The sequence below is a fragment of the Aegilops tauschii genome, chromosome 4 (assembly GCF_002575655.3).
Source record: "Aegilops tauschii subsp. strangulata cultivar AL8/78 chromosome 4, Aet v6.0, whole genome shotgun sequence".
Lineage (NCBI taxonomy): Eukaryota > Viridiplantae > Streptophyta > Magnoliopsida > Poales > Poaceae > Aegilops > Aegilops tauschii.
In genome coordinates, this window is record NC_053038.3 from 294,056,075 (window position 1) to 294,065,531 (window position 9,457).

Genomic DNA, 9,457 nt, shown 5'->3' on the forward strand with positions numbered 1-9,457 from the left:
GGTGGTGGGCCAAACAAATCTAACATGGCATTATAAGAATCAAAAGTATGGCTGCCCAAGAATTCCCTCCAGTAATGGTATCAAGAATATATATGTTCCAAGGAGTGATGCCTACATAAAAATTGCGAAGAAGAATGGAAGTAGATTGCTTCTTAGTAGATCTATTCTGAGCATTGCAAATTCTATGCCAAGCAACTTTTAGATTTTTCTCCCTCCCTTTGTTTAAAATTAAGAACTTCATGATCGGGAGTACTAACAATGATAGAAGGACTAGCCATAACGATGAAACAAACGATCTAACACACGGAGACACAAGAAGCTAGCGAAAAGAGACGGGCGGAAAAAGAGGGCAAATAAAACGGCAAAGGTGAAGTGGGGGAGAAGAAAACGAGAGGCAAATGGCAAATAATGTAATGCGAGGGAGAAGAGTTTGTGGTGGGTACTTGGTATGTCTTGACTTGTGCGTAGATCTCCCCGGCAACGGCGCCAGAAATAGCACGTTGGCGGGACATCAAATCTTGACTTGACTTGGTGTAAGCCTCCCAGGCAATGGCACCAGAAATCCTTCTTGCTACCTCTTGAGCATGCGTTGGTTTTCCCTTGAAGAGGAAAGGGTGATGCAGCAAAGTAGCATAAGTATTTCCCTCAGTTTTTGAGAACCAGGGTACCAATCCAGTAGGAGACTACACGCAAGTCCCTCGTACCTGCACAAACAATCCAGAACCTTGCAACCAACGCGATAAAGGGGTTGTCAATCCCTTCACGGCCACTTGCAAAAGTGAGATCTGATAGAGATAATAAGATAAATATTTTTGGTATTTTTGTTGTATAGATTGAAAAGTAAAGATTGCAAAAATAAATGGAGACAGGAATAGCTAGTTGACGAAAGATTAATATGATGGAAGAGAGACCCGGGGGCCATAGGTTTCACTAGTGGCTTCTCTCAAGATAGCATAATCTACGGTGGGTGAACAAAATACTGTCGAGCAATTGATAGAAAAGCGCATAGTTATGAGAATATCTAGGCATGATCATGTATATAGGCATCACGTCCGTGACAAGTAGACCAAAACAATTCTGCATCTACTACTATTACTACACACATCGACCGTTATCCAACATGCATCTAGAGTATTAAGTTCATAAGAACAGAGTAACGCATTAGGCAAGATGACATGATGTAGAGGGATAAACTCAAGCAATATGATATAAACCCCATCGTTTTATCCTCGATGGCAACCATACAATACGTGCCTTGCTGCCGCTGCTGTCACTGGGAAAGGACACCGAAAGATTGAACCCAAAGCTAAGCACTTCTCCCATGGCAAGAAAGATCAATCTAGTAGGCCAAACCAAACTGATAATTCGAAGAGACTTGCAAAGATATTAAATCATGCATATAAGAATTCAGAGAAGAATCAAATATTGTTCATAGATAATCTTGACCATAAACACACAATTCATCGGATCTCGACAAACACACCGCAAAAAGAATTACATCGAATAGATCTCCAAGAAGATCGAGGAGAACTTTGTATTGAGATCCAAAGAGAGAGAAGAAGCAATCTAGCTAATAACTACGGACCCGAAGGTCTATGGTAAACTACTCACACGTCATCGGAGAGGCTATGGTGTTGATGTAGAAGCCCTCCATGATCGATTCCCCCTCCAGCGGAGCGCCGGAAAAGGCTCCAGGATGGGATCTCACGGGTACAGAAGGTTGCGGCAGTGGAAATAGGGTTTCTTGGTGCTCTCGGATGTTTTCAGGGTATATGAGTATATATAGGCGAAAGAAGTAGGTCGGTGGAGCCACGAGGGGCCCACGAGGGTGGGGCGCGCCTACCCCCCTAGGCGCGCCTCCCTGCCTCGTGGCCGCCTCGTTGCTTCCTTGACGTCCACTCCAAGTCTCCTGGATTGCGTTTGTTCCAAAAACGATCCTCGCGAAGGTTTCATTCCGTTTGGATTCCGTTTGATATTCCTTTTCTGTGAAACACTGAAATAGGCAAAAAAACAGCAATTTGCACTGGGCCTTCGGTTAATAGGTTAGTCCCGAAAATAATATAAAAGTGCATAATAAAGCCCATTAAACATCCAAAACAAATAATATAATAGCATGGAACAATCAAAAATTATAGATACGTTGGAGACGTATCATAGGGCCTGCCTTGCACTTACGTTATTGGCCCATCCAAATTGAAACGTTTTTCTTCATTTTTTACATTGCCTGCTTGTGCGTTGGGATGAACATAACTAGCCTGGGCCAACCTAGACAACTCAAACTAGGTGCACACTTTCTAGCCACCCGAGGCGGCCGCCCATACCAGCCCCTATGGTGGCGTCACCCCTTTTTGTGTGTATGATTGGGGTAGTGAAAAATATTCCAGTGGCGCTTTTGATTTACCCACAGAATGGTTGAATTGCTTGTTTCTATGAACTGAGTTCGCCAATAATGTGAAGGATGCCAGTCTTTCATCCTATTGTAGATTGCTTAGATCTTAATATGCCAAATGTAATCGCATGAAATGTACTGTAAAAGCCAGTGTGATGTGTGTGGCTACAACTAGTCTGACTACACGTCCTCATATAACATATCAAGGACGCACCATCTTACCAGATTAACCATTCGACTTACCAATGCAGTGTGGAAAGAAAGAAGTATTGGGACTGCGTATCCAAGCAATTGATGCCATGGACTCCTTCGTAGAACCTTGTAAGCGAAAAAGAAGTTGCAGTGTGCCAGTACAAAGAGCTATCGTAAGTTCACTTACCTGCTTCTCGGAATTTTAGTTAGCCACTTATTGCAAAATTGTTCAATTACGTTGCTTGGCTTATTTTGGTTTGCTACTGATTACATAATGCCATAGCCTGTTAATCCTATTACTGACTGCGCCTATCTATGTGTTTGATACTTACTGTTAAGAATTACCTGTTTGCCTGAACTTAAATAGCTACTTAAGCACGTAGATAGCTGGTCATATGTACTTCTAGGGTGCAGCATAATTCACGTGTAATTTACATTCTGATACCCTGTTTGTTTAAATGGTTTGCTATTATCACTTGTAGCACTAGTAATGTTTGCATGTTCATAGATAGACAACTGTTACGTTTATATGAGGGACACCGTCTTTTTAACTTATATCTATTTTGGAATCATTTTGCTTACATCAAAGAAATTTACAGATGTCTGTGTTGCTGGTAAACGGTACCGACTTGTTACTTTAATACGTTGCCAAGAACTTGTTAGTTTTACTAGTTCATGTGTAATTAAATATGTTGCCAAAACGGGTTAGTTTTACTAGTTTGATGTTAGTTTCTTATGGCTCTTGCAAAACTTTATGTATTGATTGCTAACATTCAAGTTTGCAGGATCCAACTGAAACTCCGTTGGCACAACAGGTATGTTTTCAGAAACTTCCTTGTTTACCTGGTTTGCTGCTGTAACTTATTGCTGTAATCATCTTACCAACTTCAAGTTTTCAAGATCCAATTGGAAGTCCAATTGCACAGCAGGTACATTTTCAAAAATATATTTGTGTAACAGGTTTGCTGTTGTAACTTGTTGCTCTAATCAAGTTACTAACTACTCAACTTTTCAGGATCCAAGAGAAACTCCAATGCCACAACAGGTTCCTTTTGCAAAACTTGTTTGTTTAACTGCTTTGCTGCTGCAACCGGTTTCTCTAATCACGTTACTGGCTACTCAACTTTTCAAGATCCAAGAGAAACTCCAATGCCACAACAGGTACCTTTTGCAAAACTTGTTTGTTTAACTGCTTTGCTGCTGCAACAACCGGTTACAATGATGTTAATAACTACTTTTCAGCATCCAATTGAAACTCTTCATTTCCTTGTTTGTTTAACTGGTTTGCTATTATAACTCCCAGTTTAGATGTTTTGCTAACTTCAACTTTTCGGAATCCAATCGGAACTTTAATGGCAAAACAGGTTAGCCCAAGATCAAAGAGTGAGGTCCCCATGGACGTTGTATCATCCCACAGCAGTGGAACCGACCCAATCGTGCATCATGAATTGCCAACTGCTCATGCTCTAGAGGCTAAACTAGTGGTAGAAAGAGATTCTGCTTCTGCACTTAGAGATGAAGTTGACATGTTGAGGAAGCAAACAACACAATCACAAGCAGTACTCAAGACAACCATTAAATATTTGGTGGATTTCAAAACGAAGCAAGCTGAGACTGACCGCATTGTTAAATTCCCACTTGGTAAATCATAGGTGAAATGTTCTTTCCATCATTGAATAACCTTTGTGTTGTTTGTTCATGTAATCGATCAAACCATTTGTTTTAGAGATCATGTAATAATTGTTTTTTGTTTTTTGGTTTGTAATTTTATTTGAGCACAAGTCTGTATTAATTGATAAGACTCGGAGACATTTCATTTTGATTGTTGTGCCAGACCTACGATTATGCCAATCGGGCTGAATGTGCATTCAGCAATAATAGTAGTATAGATGGACCATAAGTGGCACACATCGGAAAGGGCCAAGATGTTGTACTAGCTTCGCTAAAAAAAGGATGCTCTTCTAGCAAAAAAAAGTACAGCGGCCTGGCTTATGTATGTTAGTTGATATTATTGATCCATATACTCTATAAGTGTTTATATGTCTGTTAGTTTTGTACATTATTGGTTGATTGACTCGGTATTTGAATCTTGATACATCACTTTTATACATATCTAAATGGGAGTACACATTATGCTGCGTGTGACATTTGAGTTGGACATAAAGTGTTCCAAATATTCAAATTCACCTTAAACTGGATTCTAGCTTCTGAATTCGAGTATCGGTATTTGTAAATCATATTCATATATGACAGTGGAATACATCTTTGTCGTGCTTTTCAAGATATATAAAAGCACATAGAACGATTTATAAAGATTCGTATAGGAATACCAAATGGATTCGAATTTAGTTTCCAGGGTAAACGTGGATGCTTATTGTCCCAAAATTCGAAAGAAGCGGCACAATTTCCACTCCCACGTCGGCTGCCCGAAGCCAAGTGTTTGGGAGATGGAAATTACTGTCTACCCCTTACACGAACAATCCATCGGCCCGATTTCCACTGCTCTCATTAGGGGTAGGTCAGTAACTTCAATTAGACGTGACACGACCGCCTCTGAGCCCATTCCGACACGGTGGGCACCAAACATGGGCGGCAAAACACATTTGATTCAAGCTCGTTCGAAAGACCTTTGTTTCTCCCTCCATTTCCCCATTCATACACGGTGGGCGGCAAACCAAACTCGACTCGGCCGAAATCGATGTAGGCAAATATTTTCAATAGGGACAGGTTTGTAACTTCACTCAGACGTGACACAACCGCCCTACCTGTCAGCCCCGTTCATACACCGTGGGCGCCAACCATGGGTGCCAAAACACCCTCTCCTCGCCTGAAACTGGGCAAATATTTGCGAGATGCGAGATTATCGTCCTATCCCCAACCGACGAGAGGTCCAAATTTTAAAGGGGGCTAAGTTCGTAACTTTCCCATATTTCAGACAGGCGCGTCCCAAAAACATGGTTCACCGTACCTCTCCCTCCATTTTCCCATTCATACACCGTCCGCGCTAGAACACCATCCCCACACCAGCCTGCTCCGTCCGCCACCCCATCCATCGCCGCCATCCTCCACCCCATCCATCGTCGCCGTCCTCCACCCCATCCATCGCCACCGTCCTCCACCATGCTAGAGCGCCTACCAAGACCGAATCGTCCACTGCTAGAGATGGACGTTTCTCATCCACGACGATGGACCAAGAGCCTTGCATCGCGTCCTCTCGCTTCATCGGCGCCGTCGTCCACTTTGCCGGGGCCGCTCACACGACCTTCTCTTCCACCGCAACGGGACTTATCCCCCGATGCACCCGTCTACCGCCGCAGATCTGCTTCAACGCCACCGACAGCCATCGCACCCCGATGCCTACACGGCACCGCAAGAGAGGTGGTACTTCATATCTCCACAACTTTTTGATCTCAACCAGAAAATAGATCGTAACTTGGTTACTGTACTTTCTTTTCAGCTCTTGGAATTTAGTTCTTAGTTTGAAGCAAACAATGGATGCTAAATAGCATTTCCCCGGTTTGCAGCTTTAAATCTGCCATGGCACAGTCATAATAGGGTTTAATTGATCATGCTTAGGGCTTAATTGATCATGTTGGTTCCGTGGTGGTTTCTTTAATAGAAATCAGAGGGGAAACCCTCTTTTGCTCAAAGAAAATGCTTAGGGTTTCTCCCTTTTATGATCACTATACGTGTCATAATAGCACTGCTCCACCCATCAAGCTAAACAAGCTTAGTTGTTCAAATATGAATCTGATATTATTAAAACAGAGTCGTTTAATTGGTCAGCTAAATGTTCCTAATTTAGTTTCGAAAATGCATGTTCACTGCTCGGGTGTGTGTCTCTACAGGGTGCCCATGGTGGGCCGCGGCCCACCCTGGGATTTTGGGTCGGCCCACGCCCCGATTCCCCTCTGTTCTGCTGCGCGCTTCCGATCTCTACTCGCCCCCAGCCGCCTGTCTCGCCAGCGACTTGCCGTCCCCGGACGGCATGACTCTAGGAGGAGACGCCGGACTAACAGGAGGTCAGGAGTCGCTCGCCCAACAACGTCACCGCTGCCCGGGCGCGCTGCCGTGCCTACCTTCCCAGTCCATTCAGGGCTCAGGCGTGCAGCACCCACTAAGCCAACCCGATTTATCCTGAGATACGTCCTCAACACTCAGCAGCCACTCCTCATCACCCATTTTCTAATTGATTCATTACTCATTAGGCAGGACTGTCATTAGGGTTTGTTGTGTGCTGAGTGCTACCTACACTTAATGGTTTAGATGTATTTTAGTAATCTTTAGTACGTGTAAAGTTCACAGGGTTTCAAAATTCCCGCCCTAGGAACAGACACTAGTCATTTTGGATTGTTGGTCCTAGTGACATTGACCCAGATTACTACTGCAGGCCAGGTTTGTTGACAATTTTACTTGTCTTTCTTACTCATTCGATATGATATCCAATTATTCACGTCAATTAGTTGCAAACAATAAGTGTTAGACAAACTTCTTGATTCAGATTTGGACGGTCTCTTACTGCAGTTACAATTCTGCATACATGTCCTAGTAAGCTCACAAGTAAATGATTGATTCACTACATCTATGCTTGCCTTGTCACATTTATTGTCAATATTCTTTTAGGGTGGACCACCCTGTTTCAAAATACTGGAACCGTAGACATGAGTGAATAGTATTTGTCTGTGTGATCTCTTCCATCATGTGTGGGCAACGAGCACTGCATTGTATAGAAAGAAAGTGTCATTTCCAGCTTTTACATAGACTACGATCTTTTACTTGGAATACAATCTGCCTACTTGCTTTGTGTCGCACTACCAGCACTCCACCCTTGAAGCTAAACATTATGCCACTGATAATTCCTTAGTTTATTTGTTCAAATACGAATTTGATATGATTCTAATGTTCCTACTTCAGTTTTGGAATGTCTGTCTGCCTGTTATAGAGACATAAGAGGTTTGTATTTCTGTGTGTGGTCTGGTCAGCACGGTTGGGGGTGAACTTTGCATATGCAGGGGTTTATAGGGAGACACTCTTCGAGTTGAATCCGCAATGCATTCCATAGATAATCTGACTACTTTTTATGTTTTCATGAATCTCATATTCTGAACAGCTTCATAATGATTATGAGCTTGTGCGCATGAAAAGAATAAAGCAGAACAATGCCATGGCTGTCAAACTTGGCATTAAGGGACTGAAACTAAGTCTGGATGCAATGCAATCCAAACGCTCTCCACCTACAGATTCATGATCAAAACATGATCCTAACAGTGATTCTGAGCTAGAGGGAGACCTAAGTCAATGTAGCTCCCTAGTGGAGGAGTCAGAGGCAGATGCCCTATCTTATTCACCCATCAAGGTGCTTGCTCTAACTTTCCAAGGTTATATTGGTCGCACATATCTTGCAACTGATGCTTTGCATTGTTTATACTTTGTTGCACTGCCATTAGCTTAGTTTACACATCGTGTATGTGAATACGCCCTGCCTATCCATTTTCAGTACATATTCCATCTGTCATCATACCATATTTATCCATTCAAATGTTGTTCTTGTGTATCAGACGTTCAAAAGGAAGAGGGCGATTGCTGATCGCGGAGGAGCACGAGCAAAGTATTTGGAAAAGGTAGTGACACCTGATAAATCAAATAGCCCATTAGGTGTAGTTGCAATATCACCAGACCCACAAAACACCCCAACTCTAGCAGACTCTAGCCCTACTACACTGGTCATTTCTGATGCCCCAACTCAGCAGACCCCAACTGCAGCAAACAATATGATGATGCCAGTTGACATAGCACCAGCTCTACGACGCAAAACCCCCATTCCAGCAAAGAGTACACCAAATCCAATTGCCAAATCCCTTTTCGAACCAGAGAGAGCCCCAATTGCAGCAAATAGGACCCCTATTCCATTTCTTCCCAGTTTAGAAGATGAAGCTTATATTGTTGTCAGGAACTTTGTGTGCATCTTTACTTCATGGAAAGATTATACCGCAGACACAGAACAATTTACAGTCTTCCTCCGCAACTTACGCGTAAGTAATGTACTAATGTTATTCATGGTAATTACTGCATATGTTTCTGCTGACAGAAGACACAAGATTTCATTCTTTTAAATAGGCGAGGACCAAACTGGATTGTCAAGACGAGCAAGGGTTGGTTGCACTTATCAAGCACTCGTTGATGAAGTATCGTTCCTACCTGAGGCAAGCACACTTCGATGGCAAGCCTCTAAACGAAATTTCTGTAAAGTCTCCGGTGCTACATTTATCAGACAGTGACTGGAATAATCTTGTTACACATTGGTCTCATCTGCAGCGTAAGGTACTGTCTATGATATCACATCACAATTTGAACTACATTTCTGCATTTGCCTTAACGTCTCACTTGTACGAAAACTGTTAGCAAAAGAACATTCATTCTCAAGGGACCACAGAATCTCGCAACTATACTGCACACTGCATTGCTCTTGTGAGTACCTCTTGCCCTGTATGATCATACTTACTTTCATAGCTGTTTGATTATGTAGCATCACTGCACATGTTAGCCTTGTTATCGTCCATTTGGTGGACATTATAAGATCCGTATGGACTCTTACATAAATTTAGAATCAACCCAATGCTTTTGAAGAGGTTTAGCTCTGCAGTCCTCTTGTAAGGACTGAACATCGTCTATCACTGTACTTGCATTAACAGCTACTCCCTCCGTCCCATAATATAAGAACGTTTTGTACGGTACACCAGTGTTCAAAACACTCTTGTATTATGGGAAGAGGGATTGGTTCATTGTGTAGCATTCTGCATCTTATCTCCCTCGCTCACCATTTACTAAAAAATATCAGATCTATATTTAATCTTACCAAAAAGTTGAATACACAGA